Source organism: Mirounga angustirostris, unplaced genomic scaffold, assembly GCF_029215605.1.
Source record: "Mirounga angustirostris isolate CCGP_5_RB_7025 unplaced genomic scaffold, mMirAng1.0.hap1 SCAF_2, whole genome shotgun sequence".
In the NCBI taxonomy this organism is placed as follows: domain Eukaryota; kingdom Metazoa; phylum Chordata; class Mammalia; order Carnivora; family Phocidae; genus Mirounga; species Mirounga angustirostris.
The window spans coordinates 177,715,959-177,741,704 of NW_026991710.1; the positions used below are offsets into that span (position 1 = coordinate 177,715,959).

At 37.8% G+C, this 25,746-nt stretch overlaps 1 protein-coding gene and 1 pseudogene across 6 annotated transcripts in view; both read right to left on the reverse strand.

The window, feature by feature from the left end:
• DLC1 (DLC1 Rho GTPase activating protein) overlaps positions 1–25,746 on the reverse strand; it is a 424,683-nt gene that overhangs the window by 341,559 nt on the left and 57,378 nt on the right. The window lies entirely within an intron of this gene.
• Positions 8,375–15,364, reverse strand: LOC123847890 (large ribosomal subunit protein uL13-like; annotated as a pseudogene).

Genomic DNA, 25,746 nt, shown 5'->3' on the forward strand with positions numbered 1-25,746 from the left:
ATTTCATAGTTTCCACCCTTGTTAGAAACAAACTCTTAATCCTTTATTAGACTGAAGCTCTGGGATGCAGGAATAATATCTTCTTATGCTTTTGCACTCCTCACAGTTCCTAATAAAATGTTAAGTACATGGTGGTCACTTTATATACTGACTGCTTGACTGTCTGGCCAGAAATCTGGTAGCAGAGTTCCCAGTTTGGTCTTAGAGAGACAAAACCCTCTGTATAAATGGCTTCTTTGAGAACAAGGGAAGGGCTATGATTAAAATGTAGAGCTCAGGAAGGAAAGGACTTTTGTTTTTCTTATTAGTCTTTTAATCTCAGTGATTTCTAGGTCTTTGTGTGAGAGTGTGCTAGTGAAAACAGATAAAGTTGGGGCGCCTGGGTGGCTCAGATGGTTAAGCGTCTGCCTTCGCTCAGGTCATGATCTCAGGGTCCTGGGATCGAGCCTCATGTCAGGTTCCCTTCTCAGCGGGGAAGCCTGCTTCTCCCTCTCCCTCTACTGCTCCCCCTGCTTGTACTCTCTCACTCTCTCTGTCGAATAAATAAATACAATCTTAAAAAAAAAAAAAAAAGAAAGAAACCAGATAAAGTGGCAAAAGAGAACAGAGGGATGGCAGATGCAAACATATTTGCTGGGTCTATGCAAGTCATGGGATAAGAAAATATGTCTATTGGCAAGAGATGCTGTGTGCTTTACTTTAATCATAACTTTATTTCAAGCACACACATGGGCCTAGCTTAATGTTCTCCAAATTGGTACTTGAGGATTTTAGCAGGGATTTTTCACTCAAAATGTTAAGAGTTGTGACTTGAGAGAAATGTTTGAATAATCAAATTTGTGAAATTCTGTTTTCTATGATTTTTGCTTTCTGTAATTATTTTCTGAATCATCATAATGTCCATACACATATTGAAAACTTTGAGAATTCCTGAAGTAAATAAAATAATTTAGCTTTATTTAACTGAGCATTTCTCAAACATGTCTAAGCATAGCACCTTTTTCTCCATTTGTTTGTTTTTCATAGAATAGTACTTTGAGGAATGCACCACTACTCCATGGTGACTTGAGTTCGGAAAAAAAGATGCTCCCCAGGAGATTATAATGCACACTCTATCTGTTGAGTCTCTGAGAGGTAAGAGCTAAGTTGTCTAAGATAGATTTCCTGCAGGGTGGACTTCCAGGTGGAAATAACCTCCAAAGAGCTCTAGAAACTGGCCAAGCTAATGCTGAAGTAAATCAATTTTAAAGGTTTTATTTATTTATTTTATTTGCGAGGGAGAGAGAGAAAGTGGGGGGAGGGGCAGAGGGCAAGACTCTGAAGCAGACTGCATGTTGAGCATGGAGCCCAACATGGGCTGGATCTCAAGACCCTGAGATCATGACCTGAGCCAAAATCAAGAGTCAAGAGTCAGATGCTTAACAGACTGAGCCACCCAGGTGCCCCGAAGTTAATCAATTTTAAAAAAGCAGTGTTTCTCCAACTTGAAGGGACATACAAATATCCTAGAGATCTTGTTAAAAATACAGATTCTGATTTAGTAGGTCTGTTTTGGGGCCCGAGATTCTGAATTTCTAGCAAACTTTAAGGTGATCCTAATGATGTTGATCTTTAAAAAGCCCCTTGAGTTGCAAGAGAGTGGAATATTGGGATGGTGGAAGAGATCTGGAATCTACCGGGCTATCATGGACCCCAGTCCCATTATCATTCCAGGGAAAGGGCTGGTGCTCCCCAAGCAAGGAATGCTGGGATGGTAAAACAGGGCTGGAGGCCAAAGGTTCTGCAATGTCATATGGCTGTTTGGCTCCAGTTCTGTTTTTTTGCAGCATCTAATGTCTGTTCCAGCTGGATCCCAATGGGTTGTACTTCAATGTGATGGGCAGTAGTGGAAATTCATGCCTGCTGCCACTTCTGTCTCAGTTTCCCCCATATATTCCATTCCAGAAGGCCAATGAATGTTCTGCTGGCCATTTGCTTCTCTTTATTTGACAGTATTTTAGGGTAATTTTTCTGAATAGAGTCGTAGAGGAATTGAGAAGTTTAAGAAATTAGGAAATAGGTTAGGAGTGAACTATTCATACTGTTCTTCAAAAGTTCCTTCATACACTGATCTTAAGCCATCACTGCAACCTGATTTTCCCCTTTTCCTCAACCCAGAGCTCATAGGCCCTTGTATTCTAGTCTCTTTCTTAGCATACTCACATGCCATGCTAAGGTCCTCCTTCCCGCAAGGGCACATCCATGTGTTTCCTTTCTTTCTAATTCTTATTCCAATTCGAGCCTAGTTCAAGTTCTGCTTTCTTGATAAGGCCTATTCTAATCATCCCAAAGCACATAGTACAGAATATAATTTGCACTAGTACTCTTTGTTTCTTATTCTAGTTTCACCATTCTTGTCTCACAGTTACACTTTAGTTTCCTTGAGAACAGGGGACATCTTATTATCTTGTAATTTTTTATTTTCTTTTCTTGTTTTCTGCTTCTCTAGGCTCTCATATTTTCTAGCTTTATGCTCATGGGCAGCAAAGAAAATTTGTCTAAGGACTTGGTTATCTCATTTGTGAAATACAAACATTGGACTAATTTGTGGTTTTCATATTTCTTGAAGACAAAGAACCATTTCTTCAAAGAATATATTACACAATAATCCAATATATGGAAGAGATCAAAGGCAGGGCTGTAGGGCAACATGATGTGGTGAGGGAAGGCAGAGACTTTACCCTTCTCTGTCCTTCTACTCTTTGTAGAATCTCTGCCTAATCATAAAGTTACACAGGAATCCAGAAAACCACTTGATTCAATGAAGTCTAAGGCCTTTTATTACTCTGAAGACTTTGATTTTAATCATTAGAGAAACTTTGCTGGTTTATGATAAAATGGGCAAACACATCATGACAAATAAAATGAAATTATAAGATAAAATGTACACGCCATAGTGGTATTTAAGGTGTGGCTCATCAAACAGCTCTGGCAGAAACGTTGTGATGCTTTTTAGAAATGCCAGATCACAGATCTCCTTCCAGGCCTACCAAATCATAGTGGGTGAGACTGGACACTTGCATATTACCAAGTGCCCTAGATGATTCTTACAAACATTGAGGTTTGAAACCCAATGATACAGAGTAGTGATTTTAAAGAAAAGAATCTGCTTAATTACTCTCAATCAGTAGATATGAATATTGGACTTTTAATTTGTGATGGGTGCTAAGTGACAATTATGAATTAGAATCCAAGAAGCAGGAGATACACTTGAGGGTCACAGACCACTGAGATACCTTAAGTCAATATTTTGAAAAATGGCTTTTAGTTGTTCTTTGGTGGCTCAGTTGGTTAAGTGTCAGACTCTTGATTTTGGTTCAGGTCATGATCTCTCAGGGTCGTGAGATTGAGCCCCGTGTCAGGCTCCATGATGGACATGGAGCCTGCTTAAGATTCTCTCTCTCCCTCTGCCCCTCCCCACACCCCCATATATATGCACTTGCTTTCTCTCTCTTAAAGGAAGGAAGGAAGCAAGCAAGCAAGCAAGCAAGCAAGCAAGCAAGCAAAAAAAAAGAAAAATGGCTTTTAGGATTTGAGGTTGTACTTACTGTCTAAAAATTTCTACTGTAGTTATGAAGGTGAAAAGTAGAGGTTCAACTTGGAAATGCACTTTCTCCATTGAATGAAAAATAGGCAAAATTACCTGAAATACTTTAGTCTATGGAACTTGGTAATTGATCCTATACAATAGAAAGGCTGAGAAGAATCAATATCATATTTCTCAGAAATACTCAATCTTAAAACTAAATGTTATAAAATACAGAATTTTATAAACTACTAGATTTTTTGTAAAATGTATTTCATTGCCACAAATTCCAAACAATGGGTTATATGATGAATAGATAGTTATTGAGCTAGAAAAAAAATTCACAATATAATTTGAAGTTTAAAAGCATTATAACATGGCATATGCAACTAATTGCTGTTATATCTAGCTGCATGAAGAACATCGATAAATGAAAAAAAAATAAGAGAGAATGAATACGAAACAAATAAGGATAAGCTATAAAATCCACAATTAATTCTTCCATGTCAGTCAAAAGTCAAGTGAGGGTTGATTAGGCTATGGCATTAGTTTGAGTTATTTTAGTGGTCCTTCACTAAAAAGAAAACTAAACAACATGGTGTACATGGGAATTGTGATTGAATTTGGGAGGAAAACCCAAAAAAAGTTAGTGTGAATAGTTACAAAACAATATATTATCAATCACTAAATGATATAATACATCTTATAGGCACTCATGCAAATAGGAACACTAGAATTCTCATTTTAATCCCACAGTTTTATAACTCACACACACACATAGCAAGTTAATTTACATTCTAACATTACTGGGGAGGTGTTCAATTCTTTTCACTAAAAAAGACAATACTCTAAATTTTAGGGATGATCTTTGCTTTACAGCATCAGGGCTGGAAATCTCTTTCTCCTATAGGAAGAGATTATTGGTAATAGAGAGTGTGATGTGGTCTGTGAAAATGCAAGAAAAAGAATCAAATGCCTTTTAGTTTTGGCAACTAGGAGATGGCTGGTGATATTTGTAGGAGTAGTTCCAGTATAGTGGTGAAGGTGACAGACAGAGTCACATGAGGTGTAAACAGGAGGTGAGATTATGAAGAGAATGATATCAGACGGGCCTTACAAAAGGCTAGGCTGAGAAGAAAAAAAGGGTTCCAGAGTAGCTGCTATATGATTATGTACAGTTGGTGCAGGTTTATTTCTTTTTCTTTGTCCTGCCCTCCTCTCCTTTTTTCTGTTTTCCTTTCTTAAAGATAGAGAAGACTAAATCTAATTTGTAAGTAGAAGAGAAAGAGCCAGTAGAAGGAAAAGTTGTTGATAGCATCGATATTGAGGAAAATTGATGGAGCAGAGTCACTGAGGTAGAAGGGATGGGATCCAGGAAACAGGTGAAGATATGGCTATATGGGAGGCAAGTGGGATTCCTATTTCATTAAGGCGGAAAGGAAGAATTCATGAAAAGACATGTACATTTGTGGGGAGAAGGAAAGGAGAAGGAAATATGCGACCCGTGAATCTATATTCTCTTTGAACAAAAAGGCAAGTTTCACTGTGGAAAGTGTGTGCTGATGTTTTGGGGCAAGGGTGCCCAGGAAGGCTTGAGGGAAGTGGTGAAAGAAATCTTTGGTATTGCCACTCTGGAGGGCGTGGTGGAGAGTCACATTTCCAACAAGGAAATTTCTATTAAGGTAACCTGATGTCAGGAAAAAAGCATGGACTAAGGGTTATTTTGGGGGCACCTGGATAGCTCAGTTGGCTAAGTGGTGGACTCTTGATTTTGGCTCAGGTAATGATCTTAGGGTTTTGGGACTAAGCCCTGCATCAGGCTCCTTGCTCGGTGGGGAGTCTGATTGAGATCCTCTCTCTCCCTCTCCCTCTGCCTGTTCACACACTCTCTCTCTGGAATAAATTAAATCTTTAAAAAAAAGTTGTTCTCACATAAACCAATCACAAATGTCTGTCCCTTGTGTGACGAGTTAACAATTAAGTCTGTTTTTCTGATTGTCAAATACCTAAGTGGTAAATCCTATTATAAGTTGCATGACTCTTAAGCTTTCTTCATTCGAAATGGCAAGTAAATGATTTGTTTTATCTCTAAAACTCACATACTGAAATAAGATTATGCAATTACATTCAGGCCGTTTTCTTCCATTATGTATGATGTCAGGGTACTTTGGTCCTATAAATTTTGTAAGACATGATCTGTTGACTCAAAAAAAAAAAAAAAAACCCTCTCTTTTGGGAACAAATATAAAAAATGACAAAATTTTCCCCAATTACTCTGTGTTCACTGGAAGGAGAAAAAAAAGTGGATGTTCCTACAGAATCATGCATTTGATAACAAACTCTAATTTAATCATGGACTTGGTAACAAACTAATTCTAGAGTGTTACAAATGAGGATGATATTCCAGATAGTGCTCCTATAACTAGCTAGCTAACTAGAACTAACAAATTCGGGGTATAATAATGACTTCTAAGCCACCATTCTTTTTACAAAATAGATTTCTATAACCCAACACGTCCCTGCTCCAGATTTTAAGCATATTTAGAGGAAACCAGTAGTTTCAGTTTCCCATTCTCAATCCACAAAATTTATTAGCATTATCTTTGTAACTGTAAAATTGTGCAGGCACAGGAGTAAACAATGGGAATGTACTGAGAGAGAGAGAGAGAGAGAGAGAGTGTGTGTGTGTGTGTATGTGCATGTCAGCATAAGAAAGAACGAGAGTGACAGAAGGATGATGTGGCTGAGGACTCTGGGTGGATGTTGGCAGGATGAAACTGAACCCCATAACTATTGTGATAGTCTGTCAATTGAGTCATTATTGAATTATCTGTGGTATATAAGAAACCAGACTAGACTAGGGGGAGAGGCAGATAAAAAACATAATACCTTTTAAGATTTGGGAATTCAAGATACACTTAAGTATTTAATAAAAATGTAAAGCAATATTTGATAAATTATCAAAGCGGGTAATAGTGAGCTGGAGTGGATTGAGTTTTGTTAACAAAAAATGAGGTGAAATTTCTCTCGGCCTCTGTCAATAAATCTAACTATTCCTTGAATTTGTAGGATGCTTTATTGGACATGGTAAACAAACAGGCATGAAATACAGACCAGAGAGTAAATATTCTGATTATATCTCATTTAAACATAATCTTAGGTAGCTGAGTGGTTTCATACACATTGTTCTCGGTTGAACTGTGTTCCCCAGAAGATATGCTCAAGTCTTCATCCCTGGTACCTGTGAATGACTTTACTTGGAAATAGGGTCTTTGCAGATATAATCAAGTTAAGATGAGGTCAGACTGGATTATGGTAGGCCCTAATCCAATGACTGGTGTCCTTCTAAGAAATCAGAAATTTGGACCTAGATGTAGACACACAGGAGAGAAGAGTGAAGACCATGTAATCACAAAGGCTAAGGTAGGAATGATGCAGCTTCAAGACAAGGAATACCGAGGATTATTGACAACAGCAGAAGCCAGGAAGAGGCAGGAAGGGATTCTTTCCTACAGCCTTCAGAGGGAGAAGGCTCTAGATTTAAACACCTTGATTTTAAACTTCTAGCCTCCAGAACTGTAAGAAAATAAATTTCTGTTGTTTTAAGGCACCCAGTTTGTGATACTTTGTTACACAGCCCTAGGAAACAAATACACACATATTCTGATAAACCTACCGAGGGAGTACAAATGGTAAGTTAACCAAGAAAGAGTTATAGATAAGGAATTTTAGAGCTCTGGTACAACTTTCTCAATTATAAATGAGGAAATTTAGGACTACAGAAATAACAATTACTTTCCCCAAACCAAATATGGGAAGCAGGGACCAGAATCCAGGTATCTTGCTTCCCACTCTTTTTTTTTTTTCTTTCATATTGTCCAAATGTATATAGGAAACATGTGTTCTGTAGAGATAAATTGGAAAAAGAGACTACTACTCCTGATTTGGGCTTATTGTATTAGGTCAGCAGGTTTGTGCTTTTCTTGAAAATAACATTATATCAAATTTTACTGTCCTGTATTCAATTACCTATCAAGACTAATCCTTGAAATGAGAAACTGTGTCAGCACACCAAAAGCACTCACCCTTTTCCAGTCTTCATTATTTTCACTTTTCCAGACTCTCTCATAAAAGAAATTCTTAGATTTTTTTTTTTTTTAAATCATTGTCTGGACAATTGGGGCTTTATAAATTTAAAAATCCCTTTAGGAGTAACTAAAAAACTTTTTTTTTTTTAGTTTAACACACAGCAACTGGACAATGAAGAAAACAGACAAGCTGAGGAGGAAATTGTGTTTTCCCAGAGCTCTGTTCCATTGCTCTATCTTTAAGATCCAGTGCCATGTAAAAGATGCTTGATGTTATAATGGCTTATTTGTTTGACACATTGCCAAAATTTATAAAACATTTAAAAAAAATCACATACTACTAGAAATGTGAGAATGTATTTGATCACCAGATGCTCACGGATTTAAGGTTTGAAAAAGGAACTTTCCCTATGTCTTTGTACCTTTAGGGGGAAAACTAGCGTTATGTGACCCAGCTCTTGTGTTAAAGGAGAATGAGGGTTTCTTGTATAAAATAGTCAATAAAAATCTGCATTTCTAAAAATATATGTTAAAATGCAAACCTTGAGAGAATATATTTAATTTATAGACACATAAGTTTTGAGTTAATCATCTTGAGGCCTGTACCCGAAAACACTGAAATCATTTTCATCGTGACACTAAGATTTACCAAAAGCTCGGATGACCTGCTGAGCTCCTACTTTGTCCTCAAAATTTATGTAGCTCCCACCTCTTTTTGCCCTTTTCTCCTCGATGCCATTTCTACTGTTCCTGAAGTTGACAGGTGGAGAACTGAAGGCTCTAGCAAACAGACCCAGTTTTCCCTTGAATGAAAGCATTAATCAAGGTGAAACAAAAACAGGGAAGGAGAGGAAGGAGTGATAGTGTATTTGAAAGCCTGTGGCCTGATTTTCATTAGACATGCTGCTGGCTCTCTTTTAGGTCCACACTGATTTCTTCTGTTTCCAGGACATGCCTGTGAACATTTTAGTCAATGGAACATCTTTTGAATGTCAAACTATGACTTCTATTTTCTTACAGTCAAAACACAGAATTCTATCTCACACGTGATCGAAGCCAAGTGAATCATTTTCACAGTAAGAAGGTCTCTTTTCTCATGATTGATTCTATGTTTATTTCTTTCAACAAGTCACATCAGCACACATGACCTTATGTAATGGCTATGTCTGAGGCTTAGAAGGTCCACATGCTTATGTATAGCAAATAATATTGTTGTATTACTCTGGTAACTAGCTCCCAGAGACCCCTGTGTAGGCAGATCTGCAGCGGCCTCTGTGGCTATCATTAAGGGGCTTGTCTGGTCACAGATGACTGTGTTTAAAACTTCCAACCTATGAAATTCCCTGCCAGCAAACACCATCAGGTCATAAATGTAGTACAAATTGATTCAAATAACAGAATTGAGAGGCTGCTTGGGATCTCTAAAGGCCATTTGATACCGACACATCTAAGCAGAGTTATGCCTCCTTCAGACAACGAGGTCCCTGATCTGATTTTAAAGTTGTCCAGGGCACTGAATAGTTCTGAGATTCTTATAAAGTCCCTAGAAAGAGTGAACTTCTGGACAACTTAGGTTACACATCAATCTGCTTTCTTCTATGGCACTGTATATTTAGCTATCATATAAAATTAACATTTTGGGTGCCTGGGTGGCTCAGTTGGTTAAGCGACTGCCTTCGGCTCAGGTCATGATCCTGGAGTCCCAGGATCGAGTCCCGCATCGGGCTCCCTGCTCAGCAGGGAGTCTGCTTCTCTCTCTGAACCTCCCTCTTCTCATGCTCTCTATCTCATTCTCTCTCTCAAATAAATAAAATAAAATCTTCAAAAAAATAAATAAATAAAATTAACATTTTGTTGGTCTTGTATATTTTTCTCTAAAGCACTGGTTCTCACTCATGGTTGCACATTAGAGAGGTCTGGAGAGCTTTAAACAAACAAACACACAAAGAAACAAACAAATCAATGTCCCAAACCCCACTGCAATCAAATTAAATCAGGATCTCTTTGTGTACTTTAGCACCTGCATTTTTTAAAAACTACCAAGGAGATCTTATTATGCTACCAAAGTTGAAACTACTGTCCTCATGTATGGCCTTTACTGGTGACAGGTGATTAATCAGTATTATCTTTGTAGCTGATGGTAGAAGACATATTACAGTTTTCGTTTGTTTGTTTTTTATTTTTTATTTTTATTTTTTTTTTTTTTTTAAAGATTTATTTATTTGACAGAGAGAGAGACAGTGAGGGCAGGAACACAAGCAGGGGGAGTGGGAGAGGGACAAGCAGGCTTCCCGCGGAGCAGGGAGCCCGATGCGGGGCTCGATCCCAGGACCCCGGGATCATGACCTGAGCTGAAGGCAGACGCTTAACGACTGAGCCACCCAGGCGCCCCTCGTTTGTTTGTTTTTTAAATTTAAAGTTGCCCTACTTCATTCTTAGTTATTTCTCTGGAATTAGTTTTCAACAAAACAGCCAGAATGATTGTTTTAAAACAAGTGAGTTCATGTTACTTCTCGAACTCCGAACAGTTCAAAGGCTTCCTACCACTCACAATCAGAATCTACTGTTGCAAGAAGTAGTGATCTGGCCTATCCCAAGGCCCACGTCTCCTACTACTCATGCGTTTCTCACGTCACCCTCTGCCCACTGCATTCCTAGTGTTTCAAACTGCCAGGTGGGGTGCCTTTGCCAAGCAGACTGTTCCCAGAGTTTCACAGGCCAGCTTTCTCACTTGTTTTCAGGTCTGTCTATGCTCAAATGTCATCTCTGTGCAGAGACGTTTCCTATCCAAAACAGTCACCTCCTCTCCATGATTACTCTCCATCCACTGACCCTGATTCATTACACATATCAGTACACACACCAATACACTTTGCAAACCAGGAGGCAGCAAACTTTTTTCTATAATTGGCCAGAGAGTAAATCTGTGTGGTTTCATGTGTCTTAGAGCCTCTGTCACAACTACTCAGTTCTGTTCCAGCACAAAGGCGGCTATAGACAATATGTAAACAAATGAACATGATTGCGTTCCAATAAAACTTTATTTAAAGAAAAGGCAGAGGGTCAGAGTTGGCAAACAGGCAGTAGTTTGCTGACCCTTGCTGAATAAGTGAAGTTCTGCCACATGTTTGGGTTTAGGTACTGCATTTTCTGTTATTTATACAACCCTCTCTAACTGAAAAAATTCCAAATTGATAATGCACCCAAGTGTAAATTAACAAACTTTAAATGTAATTAGTATTTGCACCAATCTTAGCATCCTTTCAAATTCTAATAGGAACATATACCTTGTATGTTATTTTTGAGTCAAAATTCCACTGAAGGATAAAAACCAAGCTAAAACTCAAGTTTTTTGTTTTTGTTTTGTTTTTTTCCTTAAAGATTTTATTTATTTATTTGAGAGAGAAAGAGAGGGAGCACAAGCAGGGGGAAGGGCAGAGGGAGAGGGAGAAGCAGGCTCCCCGCTGAGCAGGGAGCCCAATGAAGGATTCGATCCCAGAACCCTGGGATCACGACCTGAGCCGAAAGCAGATGCTTACCCAACTGAGCCACCCAGGCGCCCCTAAAACTCAAGTTCTTGTGTCTAGCACTCTGGGGGACTTGTAGCAAATATGACATCAGAAAGCTACAACTAGTTGATTGTGGTTTCCTAGGAAGAAGTGTTACATCATCTTCCAAGTACCACTACCCAGTTGAGGCAGACTTGGTGCCTCTGTCTTTCTTATACCTGTTTAGTACAGGAAAGAATGTCTTTTCCTTCACAATTCATTTGTGATAAAGAAGCTTATGATAGCTCTAGACACAATCATCTGGTAGAAATGATTTTTTTTTTTTTCTGGACCAACAGCTTTTTGAACTTACTCTAAGAATACCCTTCCCAACAGGAGGATAACATGACCATAAAAACAGTTCAGCGTTCCTGGAAGTGTATTCCAGTGAACACTGGATCTGTGAGATGATCATAGGTATTGGAATGGAAAAAGTCTTTGGTCAAATAAATTTTGAGAGACACTAGTTTCTTTACTGCAGGATTTTCAGAACATCCTTGATAAAAGTAGCTATACATTTCTAGTATCTATGAATTATCAAGAAAGTCTATAAATACTCTAGAGTATGCCCAAGTTTCTTATTGTTTTGATCACAGAAACCTGTTTTACCTATAGTTTATCTTGCAAAAACAGGATTCCATGGAATCTAACTTGAGAAAAACAATTAAATTCTATGCTCACTAAAAGTTATTTAATGATCTCTGGAGACTTCCCTTGGTATTATTGAGTTTCACAAGTACTACTCATACAAACGGCTTTGTTTATTATTATTATTATTTGAAAACATGTTAGTAAACATAAAGAGATATGTAAAGTAGTTTGCCTATAAAAATCTTAACATTCTTGTCTCAGCTCTTGTTGATTAACCATATATCTCAGTGTAATGTCTACAAAGAGTGATGTTACTTTTACATACTTAAAATTTCAGTAGAAATTTAAAGGCGCCCTGCTTATTTTTTTCTGAATCATCTAGTTCTTTTTCTAAATAATACAGAAATACTTCAGAGTAAGCCATGGTGGTGAGTCCTAAGAATAAAAGCTCAGTAAGAAAGGACATTAGATGAAAAAGTACACCTAAGGAATTCTGTAACTAGTGAGAAGGAAGGAAGCAATTTAAAAAGACAGAAGTGACAACTACTTCTCTCCAACAATAATTTCCCTGTCACTTTACTTCTTAGCATTTTGTGTTGAATTACTTTTACTCTTTATTCACTATCCACATATATGCCTAGAAATATTTTGCAAGAACAGTGCTTTATTCATACCTCCTCAGAAAGTGAATTCTAATTATGATATGTGATACTAACAAATAGTCCAAACTTAAAATATGTCCTGGCATAATTCTACCAAACTACCATTATGAAAAATTTTATTCATCTTCAATATATTCAAAGCCCCCAAATGGACAAATGTTCAGGATTTGGAAGCCAGAAGAAACATGGTAGTCTGTACACATCTCCTTCATCCCTATTTTGTTTTATTGCCCAGTTTGAGTTGAAACTAAAGGAGAATATGAGGGTAATTCCAGGAGCACAGAGACTAGCTTTGCTTTCCCCTTAACAATCATTATCTATAGTTCTTCTATTAGTTAAAAAAATAGAGCAAAAATTTGAGCTAAAAACAAACAAAAAACCCCAAAAAACTATAACAAAAAACTCAAGAGAAACAATATATAAACATGTTATAATTCTAATGCCTTGATTTTGTCTACTACACACATTGGTCCTCCATGACTTGTTAAATTATGCTGAACTGATACGAAATCACCCCCCATGGCCACTGGAAGCTTCAAGTTCTAATTAGTGCTTTATCGAAGTGTTCAAACAAATGTTAATTTCAAAGAACATCAGTATTAACTAAGGATTAATAGTAAGGATTCTAGTGGCTACTTAATTTGAGAAACACGGGCAAAAAGATCTTCTTGGAGAAAATGTAATACTTCTCTCAGCCTTTGTATGACAGTGAGCATTATGAATATCCAAAAGCTGTTGTACTGCATTTCTCTCCTTCCCCTTAACCCAGGATTTACTGTTCTTACTTAGATGCAAGCTTAGTCAGCAATATCCTGCAGTTATCCAGAATCTGCAAAGCATTGTATTAGTCAAGTCTGTGATATAAATACACCAATATGTTTTTAAGCTTTAGTGTAGGTCCATAATGCACAAATTCTTCTTAATAAGCAAAGCAAAAATATTTCAGAATCATAAACTCAGAGGATAGGCTTAGAGTTCCCAGTCTTAAGTAGATAGAATCAAATGAATAACAAAGAGAAATTTGCAATGATTGATGTGGTAGGTTTAGGTGCATTCTACACTTCCAAAGCAATGAAGAAAACCACTGTTAAAAACTTTAATGTGTTATTTTTACGACCAACATAATACTGACTCTTTGATTAATTCAAGCTACCATATTTTTCTTCTCACAAATTTGTCTTGATCCAGTTATTTTTTATTATAAAATATTATTCCACAGCACTCTGCACTTTCTTAAAATTACAAGAATACAAGTAAGTATTATTCAGTGTTAGAAGAGATTCAGAGTGATTATCTGCAGTACTTAGTGACAGTTACAGTTTATGAAAATCTTCAATGTAATTTGAAAAACAGTCATCTCACTTCAGTAATAAGTTTTTGCTTTATTCCTTTAATTACATTTCTTATTGGTTTGTACATTTCCATTTTCCTCATTTCTCTAACTGGAGGCTCTATATAAGCTAGGCCCATTTTCTTCATTGATAAGGCATTATAAACCAATAGTCATAATACTCATACGATTCTAGACTTTTCCCTTATTTCTCCTCAAATGTGTACTCCATTGTATCTAACAGTGCAGGTACTACGTATTTAATTATTGCTGAGTCACTTGTTCTTTTAGGTATATTGTTCATCTTTTGATTATAAGGCTGTTTTTTTTCTACTTGCTTTTAAGATTACCCTTTTGAATTTTAAGTTTTATTACAACTTCCCTAAAAGATTACCCTTTTGAATTTTAAGTTTTATTACAACTTCCCTAAAAATGATAAAAATATCATTGTATTTATTCTTTTTTTTTTTTAAAGATTTTATTTATTTGACAGAGAGAGACACAATGAGAGAGGGAACACAAGTAGGGGGAGTGGAAGAAGCAGGCTTCCCGCAGAGCAGGGAGCCTGATGCGGGGCTCGATCCCAGGACCCTGGGAGCATGACCTGAGCTGAAGGCAGATGCTGAACAACTGAGCCACCCAGGTGCCCCATTATATTTATTCTTATCTGTATTTGTAACATTCTTGAAATTGTCTTTTAACCTGTTCTGGAAAATTCTTTTTTTTTTTTTTAGATTTTTAAAATTTATTTATTTGAGAGAGCGCAAGCGAGTGAGAGAGAGCATGAGTAGGGTGCGGGAGAAGGAGTAGCAGACTCCCCGCTGAACAGGGAGCCCGAGGTGGGGCTCAGTCTGGGATCATGACCTGAGCCAAAGGCAGACACTTAAGTGACTGAGCCATCCAGGTGCCCCTGTTTTGGAAATTTCTTTTTTTCTTTCTTTTCTTTTTTTTTTTTTTAGGAGTAAACAGTCAATTTTATTGGGCTCAGACCAGGAGTCCGTGGGTCTTGAGGACCTGTGTGTATTTGTCAATTTTTCTTCTGGTAATGGATCTTGGCCTTCTCCTTCCTCTTCTCCTCCAGGGTGGCTGTTACTGCGTGGTACTTCCAGCCAAATTCATGAGCAGGGCACCCCAGGTAAGCAAACTTCCATGTAGGCTTCAGGTGCACCACCTTGAGGGCAGCAGGAACCACCATTCGCTTTTTCCTGTCCCTGGGGTGGCGGGATCCCATCAAACATATTAAGGTGGTCCAGGGCAGCCTGGCCTTGCTTGGTCTTATGGGCAGCATGCCTCTGTCTGCCAAAAGATGTGGCTGGGTGCTTGGAAGTGGTAGGGGCCACAGGATGGGTTGGTGTTCACGCAGAGGAAGGCCAGTACTTCAACTTGTTTCTGTAGAAATTGCCAGAAATGTTGATGCCCTCACAGCACACGATTACAACCTTCTGACTCAGAAGCACCTGTTTGGTCACAGTGGCCACCAGGCAGCCCAGGAGATGGCCTTGGCCATAGAGCACCAGGACCTGCTACTCCGCCATCTTCAGCAGCCTCCTGGGAAAGGGTTTTGGAAAATTCTTGACCATATTCTCTTCAACTATTGCTTCTGTCCTTTTTTTTTTTTTTTTTAAGATTTTATTTATTTATTTGAGAGAGAGAATGAGAGAGAGCACATGAGAGGGGGGAGGGTCAGAGGGAGAAGCAGACTTCCTGCCGAGCAGGGAGCCTGATCTGGGACTCGATCCAGGGACTCCAGGATCATGACCTGAGCCAAAGGCAGTCGCTTAACCAACTGAGCCACCCAGGCGCCCGCTTCTGTCCTTTTTCCTATCAATTCACCTCTAGAAATCAAATTACTTGTTGTTAATATTTTTTAAAAAGATTTTATTTATTTATCTGACAGAAAGACACAAGCAGGGGGAGCGGCAGGCAGAGGGAGAAGCAGGCTCCCTGCTGAGCAGAGAGCCTGATAGGGAGCTCCATCCCAGGACCCTGGGATCATGACCCAAGCTGAAGGTAGAAACTTAACTGACTGAGCCACCCAGGTGCCCCTGTTGCTAATATTTTTAATATCACATTTAAAAATTCCATTGTTTTATCTGTGAATAAGCCTGGCTACTACTGATTTTCTAGGTCAAGAAGTTAAATCTTTTATAAAACTTGTCTATTAAAATCTTAATTCCAGTCATGTAGGTTTTATACCTAGAATTTCCATTTGATTCTTTCTTAAAATTTTTGAAGTATTTATTATTTATTTTTTATTCTTATGTTAATCCCCATACTTTACATCATTAGTTTTAGATGAAGTGTTCCATGAAGTATTTATTTTTTGAGAGAGAGAGCATGTACATGAGCAGGGGAGGGGGGAGAAGCAGGAGAGGGAAGCAGGCTCCATGCTCAGTGTGGAGCCTGATGCAGGGCTAGATCCTCACAACCCTGAGATCATGACCTGAGCTGAAATCAAGAGTCAGATGCTCAATGCACTGAGCCACCCAGGCGCCTCCCACCCCCAATATGATTCTTTTTAATAGATGCCTCTGGTGAATTTTGTGCATATCTTTGTTAAAATTCTCTATTTTATTGCTTGTTCTCTTCAATATTCTCACCATTTTTTTTTTATTATGTTACGTTAATCACCATACATTACATCATTAGTTTTTGATGTAGTGTTCCATGATTCATTGTTTGCGTATAACACTCAGTGCTCCATTCAGTACGTGCTCTCTTTAATACCCATCACCAGGCTAACCCATCCCCCCATCCCCCTCCCCTCTAGAAACCTCAGTTTCTTTCTCAGAGTCCATAGTCTCTCATGGTTCGTCTCCCCCTCCGATTTCCCCCCCATTCATTTTTCCCTTCCTGCTATCTTCTTCTTCTTCTTTTTTAAACATATAATGCATTATTTGTTTCAGAGGTACAGGTCTGTGATTCAACGGTCTTACACAATTCACAGTGCTCACCATAGCACATACCCTCCCCAGTGTCTATCGCCCAGCCAGCCCATCCCTCCCACCCCCCACCACTCCAGCAACCCTCAGTTTGTTTCCTGAGATTAAGAATTCCTCATATCAGTGAGGTCATATGATACATGTCTTTCTCTGAGTGACTTATTTTGCTCAGCATAACACCCTCCAGTTCCATCCACATCGTTGCAAATGGCAAGATCTCATTCCTTTTGATGGCTGCATAATATTCCATTGTGTATATATACCACCTTTTCTTTATCCATTCATCTATCGATAGACATCTTGGCTCTTTCCACAGTTTGGCTATTGCAGACATTGCTGCTATAAACATCGGGGTGCATGTACCCCTTCGGATCACTACATTTGTATCTTTGGGGTAAATACCCAGTAATGCAATTCCTGGATCACAAGGTAGCTCCATTTTCAACTTTTTGAGGAACCTCCATACTGTTTTCCAGAGTGGCTGCACCAGTTTGCATTCCCACCAACAGTGTAGGAGGGTTCCCCTTTCTCCACATCCCCGCCAACATCTGTCCTTTCCTGACTTGTTAATTTTAGCCATTCTGACTGGTGTGAAGTGGTATCTCATTGAGGTTTTGATTTGGATTTCCCTGATGCCGAGTGATGTTGAGCACTTTTTCATGTGTCTGTAGGCTGTTTGGATGTCTTCTTTGGAAAAATGTCTGTTCATGTCTTCTGCCCATTTCTTGATTGGATCATTTGTTCTTTGGGGGTTGAGTTTGATAAGTTCTTTATAGATTTTGGATACTAGCCCTCCATCTGATATGTCATTTGCAAACATCTCCTCCCATTCTGTCGGTTGTCTTTTGGTTTTGTTGACTGTTTCTTTTGCTGTGCAAAAGCTTTTTATCTTGATGAAGTCCCAATAGTTCATTTTTGCCCTTGCTTCCCTTGCCTTTGGCGATGTTTCTAGGAAGAAGTTGCTGCGGCTGAGGTCGAAGAGGTTGCTGCCTGTGTTCTCAAGGATTTTGATGGATTTCTGTCTCACACTGAGGTCTTTCAACCATTTTGAGTCTATTTTTGTGTGTGTTGTAAGGAAATGGTCCAGTTTCATTCTTCTGCATGTGGCTGTCCAATTTTCCCAACACCATTTGTTGAAGAAACTGTCTTTTTTCCATTGGACATTCTTTCCTGCTTTGTTGAAGATTAGTTGACCATAGAATTGAGGGTCCAGGGCGCCTGGGTGGCTCAGATGGTTAAGCGTCTGCCTTTGGCTCAGGTCATGATCTCAGGGTCCTGGGATCAACTCCCGCATCGGGCTCCCTGCTCCTTGGGAGCCTGCTTCTCCCTCTGCCTTTCTCTCTTGCTCTGTCTCTCATGAATTAAAAAAAAAAAAATCTTTAAAAAAAAAATTAAAAAAAAAAAAAAAAGAATTGAGGGTCCATTTCTGGGCTCTCTATTCTGTTCCATTGATCTATGTGTCTGTTTTTGTGCCAGTACCATACCGTCTTGATGATGACAGCTTTGTAATAGAGCTTGAAGTCCGGAATTGTGATGCCGCCAGCTTTGCTTTTCTTTTTCAACATTCCTCTGGCTATTTGGGGTCTTTTCTGATTCCATACAAATTTTAGGATTATTTGTTCCAATTCTTTGAAAAAAAGTTGATGGTATTTTGATAGGGATTGCATTGGATGTGTAGATTGCTCTAGGTAGTATTGACATCTTCACAATATTTGTTCTTCCAATCCATGAGCATGGAACGTTTTTCCATTTCTTTGTGTCTTCCTTTGAATCTAACCAGTTTTTTTTTTTAATATTTTATTTATTTATTTGACAGAGAGAGACACAGTGAGAGAGGGAACACAAACAGGGGGAGTGGGAAAGGGAGAAGCAGGTTTCCCGCAGAGCAGGGAGCCCGATGCGGGGCTCGATCCCAGGACCCTAGGATCATGACCTGAGCCAAAGGCACACACTTAATGACTGAGACACCCAGGCGCCCTCTAACCAGTTTTTTAAAGTTTATGACTGATAACTTTAATATCTAGATCACTTGTGCATCTATTTGTTATTTGCTTTTCTTTGCTCCTCTTTCTCAATATGCCTGGATATATATTTTTTTAATGGATTAAAGATTTTATTGTTTTTATGGTCATCTCTCATTTATTTCATTTGAAGTTTCTGGCAAAATTAATTGTAGAAAAAATACATATAAGTTGTATTATGTCTTTGTAGGCATGTAGCATAAATAGCTCTCATATAGTTTATTCAGCATGTGCATACATTATAAGATTTTAGAAAAAGGTGTTAGAAGCCTATCAGATTAAATATGCTTTCTGCTGTTTACCCAGATATTAATAACTCTAGCTTTCCTATATAGATGCCATTCTATAACATCCAGAAGTTAATTTGTCTTTCATGGTAATTTTAGATAGGAGATAACTCCAGTGTGAGTTTCCCAGAAGTGCCTGGATATTTTTGATCATCTGTTAGAAATTTTGAATGAAATACTGTAGAGACTCAGGATAATATTTTCTTCCTTCAGATAGAGTTCAACCTATTTGCTGGTAAGCATCCATAGTGGGGGCCAATCACATTAATTCAACTGGGAACTGAGTTACCTTTTGGCCGGGTTGAAGTCTTGGTAAGATTTACTGTTTCTGGTTCACTCCCCTTCCAAGTGTGTTACCCTCCAAGTATCCCAAGTGAGAACTGAGGGGTTTACTAATCAACTTCTCCTTGGTTAGACTTGCTCTTCAGTTTTTCTCTCAGCACCATATGGCGGCCGAAAGCTCTTCTTGGCTTCTTGCTCTTTGGTCCTGCCTAGGCTTAGAATTCAGTAATGTCCTAAATGTAAACCCTTGCGTATCAGGCCCATTTTCCTGTGCCCCTTCTCCATGGAATATATTCCTCATGTCCTGGCTGTTGTGACACCTCTCATTGCCAATATGTCTCTCTTTAATAAGAGACTGCTGGAAACTCTCTTGCCTTCTTGCCTTTTAGCAGTGGCTCTCTTCCTCATTCTCTGTCTCTTTTCTCTCATTTAATGCTTGAGAGGATTAGGAAATAGTCTGAGAAGAATGTCACCTCACAGTAGTTGGGGCGACCTCTCCGCAATTCCCTTGTTTCTGATATCTTGAACACTAATCCCTACCTGCTTCAATAGCTCCCTGATGCTTTCATATATAGGGTTTCTTTTGTATTTATTTTCTAGCATTACTATTATTTTTAGTGGGAACATTGATTTGCTGTGAACTATTCTATCATGGGCAGAATTTTAAATCTCTATTTGGTTTTAAGTTGGCAGACTCTAAGAGACTCCATGAAAACTGAAAAATTAAACTCTCTGTCACAGTTTTGGAAAAAGTTGGAATGAGGCTCCTGACCCATTTATAGATATATCAAACTGATGTTTCAAAAGAGCACATACATACTGAATCCTAAAATGTAGTAAAAAGGAGACCTAAAACATAAATATATTGTATCTTTAGGAAAAATTTACCAGAAAAACTGAAACTAAGGAAGACAAAAGCAAAATATGAAAAATATATAAAAATATAATTAGAGAAGAAAATGATTTGCTTTACATTTTCTTTTTTTTTTTTTTTAATTTATTAGAGTGAGAGAGAGAGAGAGAAAGCACATGAGAGGGGGGAGGGTCAGAGGGAGAAGCAGACTCCCTGCCGAGCAGGGAGCCCGATGTGGGACTCGATCCCGGGACTCCAGGATCATGACCTGAGCCGAAGGCAGTCGCTTAACCAACTGAGCCACCCAGGCGCCCTGCTTTACATTTTCTAAGATAATATTCAAGTAATTGGTGATCTTTTAATACCTTTATTTTGGATTGGCTTTTATAGAAATTCAGTTGAATCAACATCATTATAAGTGTGTGTGTTGGGGGGGGCAGAAACTATAATTTTAAACTAAGTGTAAGTAGTATCAGCCTGTCTCCAAGAGGGCCTTGACTTACACTTTAGTTTAAATACGGAATTTGGAAAATACATGACTTTATTAATGAATGTCCTAGTCCTTTCACTTTTGGGGGGGGAACTTGTGAACTGAGTGATTTTAATTTGGGGACTGTTTGAGGAGAGAGGGAAGCAGGCAGAGAGATTGTTGTTTATTGGCTTCATGGTTTGATCTTATTGCAAGCTCTTGGTATCTTTCCACTTCTGTCCAAATCAGTAAGCAGCTGGCCTCAGATTGCTATATTCATTTCATCTTTAACCAGGAAAAGAAAGCAGAATTGTTTTGGAAAAGAGGAGGGAGAGTAAATCAGTGATCTAAAGAAGGAAGCAGGAAGCTCTAGGCACTAACAAACACAAGCCTGTGCTTCAGAGATAAAAGTACAAATACATAGTCTATATCTTCACAGAACTTGTAAACCAGAGAATGGAACAACAGCTGCGGAGCTTATAGTATTTGGCTTTCTACCCTAAACATAGGCACAAAGTAAAGAGCCACTAATTATTAAAGCTATTACCTAGAACAACCCCAAAAAGTAGAACATCTGGTTAATTCCACAAAAACCACAGTAATGAGTAGGGACAAGATTAGTATCTACGACATGCCAGTGACTACAGACTTAACTAGACATTATTGTAGGGAGGCCTCTTTTTTGAGTGATATCATCCTACTCTGAGGTGCAACAGCTGAAAAAGGAAAACAAAACAAAAATAACCCGGACATCCCTCCTTTTCTAGATTAAAAACCTGAGGAATCTGCATACTCAGCACCCAAGAGTTTTCCAGGGAGCCTGACTTAATTCAGCATATCAGTGTACTGAGAAATACAAACAGAGACACATTTCAAACTCTTGTGTCCATATTTAACATACTTCATCTCTAAGTTAGACTTAAAGAATCCTGAGAAAAAAGCTGGGGAATAGTTTAAGTCATTATGGAATGGGATGGTTATTGACTGAAATAGTGATCAACCCACTGGCAAAATCACTATAGGGAAAGATTTGGTAGTATATCAACTACAAATCAGAAAAGTCACAACAAAACAAAAAACTTTTGATTTGTCTTCTAAAAATTAAAGAAGAAAAAGGTCCCCAATGGTTAGTTAGTCTTAAATTAGCTTTATGATATTCAGTGAAAGAATGGTAAACTTCCCTCTGGAAAGAATAAGAAATAACACAGACAAGTCTTCCATAACTGAGAACAAAGAAACATGAAAAATGAGACAGAAAATAATATTTGCCCTCAATACCAATGAAATTTCTACCTTGCTTATTGTACTGTCCTGGTACCACTTAAGCAACAATCCTCAGGAATGTAAAATATCGGATATAATGTATTTCAGTAAGAGTATAACGGAATTTAATCTCATGTGTAATATACTACTTTGGGGCATTAAAATACGTCCATTTGTTTTCTTTCTCTGTTACTTCCAAATTGTGAGAATTGAAAAAATAACACTCATTTTTTGTTTTCATCTTCTGATTTCCACAAACCCTTCCCAATGGGCAAAACTTATTGGAAACCATGGCCTAGGCCTGTTCATTTAGCTATGACTAAGATTTAAATCATCATACACTGGAGGCAGAAACTTTTGGCCCTATGTAAATTAAACAATACTAGGACTCAGCTCTCATGTCTCTTTTGACTTTAAAACACTCCTCCAAACTTACTGTGTTCAGGGCTCAATCTTTCAACTGCATTAACTGAGATATATGCTGTTGAGTCTTTACTTACTAGCAACATTTTCTCCAAATGTTAATTTTTGGAATCTGATCACCCTGGAAGTCTTCTCATCTCCCAAACTGAGATTAAAATATAAGCTGTTTTTTACTGAACATTTTTGTGTGTATGCATTTGCTGTTAATATCATCCCATTCTTACATTTTCTTATTAGGTATATGATTTATGGTATCAACTGTTTTGTGACATTGAGTAATATCTATTTGGCATAAACTAGATTTGGTTCAGGTGAATGTGTGGTTGTAGAGAATTGATCTGCGATACATTTTCAAATGTTTTATCTTTATTGACCAGATTCACTCAACCATTAACTGGTGGAGACAGGATTATTGTCCAGGCAATCTCACTTCCAGAGCTTTTACTCTTTACTAATTCTCAAAACTATTTCAAAAAAGAAAAATGTAAGTTGTTTATTAGATATTTAGTCTTTATTTCTTCCAGGTCATAAACTTAAAATAAAATCTTTTTCCTAGATTTTGTCAATTTTGGTTTATGTAGAGAATAGGTTAAGAATTAAAGTACAAGATCATATAAGAAAAATTTAATATTGGCTTCCATTTTGGAATAGGTGTTATTGTAGTTTACTTGTCCTTTATTTTTTATTTTTATATTTTTTTCCAGTCAGCCCAGATAAATTGGTATTCCTGATTCTTTGAGAATACTTTGTAAATTATTACAACATGAAAGTGTTCTGCTTACTTATTTAACATTTTTCAGAAAACATACGCATACACTCTTTCAGGTTTTAAGAGATTTTAGAATACTATACATTTAAATCCTCCTAAACTTTGCCCCCAGTACACTGAAATATATAGGTCCAAAGTACTGACAGCATGGATAAGTAAATGTTTATACACTTTTTACTCTGAAGAATAGGATTTTAAAAATAAAATTCATCTTGAAAACTACTTCTAGTTGACTTGGTCAACATCAGTGATTACGTCTGGGCGGGCTGCTTACCGGGTGACTCACCCCCTTTGCAATTGCTCAGTCCATGGTATCCCACTGTTGGTATCTACTTACACTCACATGGAAAAAAGGTTGGTAATGAATCATGAAACCCTGGAATATAAGCATACTTTTAAGCAAAATGCATGGGATTTCCCAGGGTTGAAAAAATAGTTTCTCTCCTATATCTCCTAAAATGTTTCTTTTTTTCAGAATGTTAGCTACATTATCCTTAAAATTAATCCCACCCCCATCCTTTCTCCATAATGTTCAGTGTTTAATTTTTCCTTTTATTTTATTTATTTATTTATTTATTTATTTATTTATTTATTTATTTATTATTTATTTGACAGAGAGAGACACAGCAAGAGAGGGAACACCAGCAGGGGGAGTGGGAGAAGGAGAAGCAGGCTTCCCTCTGAGCAGGGAGCCCGATGTGGGGCTCGATCCCAGGACCCGGGATCATGACCTGAGCTGAAGGCAGACGCTTAACGACTGAGCCACCCAGGCGCCCCTAATTTTTCCTTTTTTTTTTTTTTTAAATATTTATTTATTTTTAATGAGAGAGAGAGAGCACATGAGAGGGGGGAGGGTCAGAGGGAGAAGCAGACTCCCTGCCGAGCAGGAAGCCCGATGCGGGACTCGATCCCGGGACTCCAGGATCATGACCTGAGCTGAAGGCAGTCGCTTAACCAACTGAGCCACCCAGGCGCCCCCTAATTTTTCCTTTTAATTTCAGGAACATTCTATCTCAGCTTGGAATATTTTTGGTGCAGATGATGTAGTTTCTACTATACAGCCACAGATGTACAATAGTGGAAGTGACAACAAGGGGAACAACATCGTTTCTTGACCATTTTCTGGAGCTACAGGGGGCTTGCAGGGGAGGGGGATCTGTGCTTTCCTATTATGGGTCCCTTTAGCCATTTTCTTTTGAGACCAGGATGGACACAGGCAACCGAGGCCAGTTTGCAGGCACTTCATGGATTACTGAGGAGGCCAGTTTAATGAGCATCTTGTACCTTACAAGCCACAATCATTCCAGAGGTTAACCTTATGAAGCAATTAAGAAAAATCATCCCAGTATTGTGAAATGACCTAGAATCAGAGATCACTGGCCCTAACAAAGACTCTTTTTATGTAGAAAGTTAAGTATACAGTTGGACTTGAGTAAATAATAGTCTTTGGAGATGTGGAGATTGGCACATAGCTTAGCTCCAATGAAGCTGATATAATAGAAAGAAATAGAGGTAACTTTTGCCTCTGTAAGAACAAGGAAGGGACATTTGGAACTCATGAGACAATATTTCCAGTGTCATTTGAGGGATAACTGTCTCTTTCAAAGAGGAGATTACCTTGATTTGTTTTAGCTAATGCAGGAAATGCAATTGCCAAATTTTACCTATTATTTACTGGATATTGTATGCACCACAGGCAAACATAGGACAGAAATTGACAAAGAAGATGGGAATCCTGGATTGCTCCTTTGCATGCTAATGGCAAGTTGTGATGTGATGTGAAGAAAAATAAAACTCGTGATCAAAAACACAATGGCGTATTCTCTAACTGAAGAAAACTTTTCAACTTAGTGACAGATACAACTTTGTAATACCAGATTACAGGTTTCTTCAATTCTACATTTACTGTGGAAGTCTCAATAATTATATGTGCTATTGGGATTTTCGGTTTTTACTCCCCAAACCTTATCATAATTCACAACTCTTAATATCATTTTCTTATAAACTTAAAAACACATTTTAAAAAATCAAAGACAAATTCTACAACAAAACATTAAAATTAAGGGTAATGAAACCTAGGTTTAGTTTTAAAAGAGAATTAGAATTTGAAAAGTGAATTTATTTTTAACTGAAATTGTACACTTTATTTTCTGAACGTTTTTTTCTTTTTCTGTGTAAGTGTATAAGTGTTTCCTTTAAGTGTATAACTTAATGATGTTTTGATGACTTTTTATTTTAAGGCTAAAAAGTTTTCCTTAATAAGTCTTGCAAAATCAATGGCCATAAATAAATTTTTCCAAATAAAATAATCATCACAACAAAAAGAAAAGATATACATATATGTATATCAGATTTTCTTAAGATTTATTTGAGATAAAGGAAAACAGATTAAATAAATTTGAGAAAACAAGGTGTATAATTATCTTTTGCCTTATTTAGGTCACATTAAATTCATTTACTGGCTATTTCTTAATCAGACTTTGCTGACATTAAGCCTGACTTGTTTTCAGTTGCATCCAGCATCCAATTTTGTTTGAGATAGCTTTATACATCTTACATAAAAGATGAAAGAAGACTGCAGCAGTAGTTGAAGAGTTATCTAATGAAAAAAGTTAAATATAAGATACAAAATAACTTTACTTCTTTCTTCTTC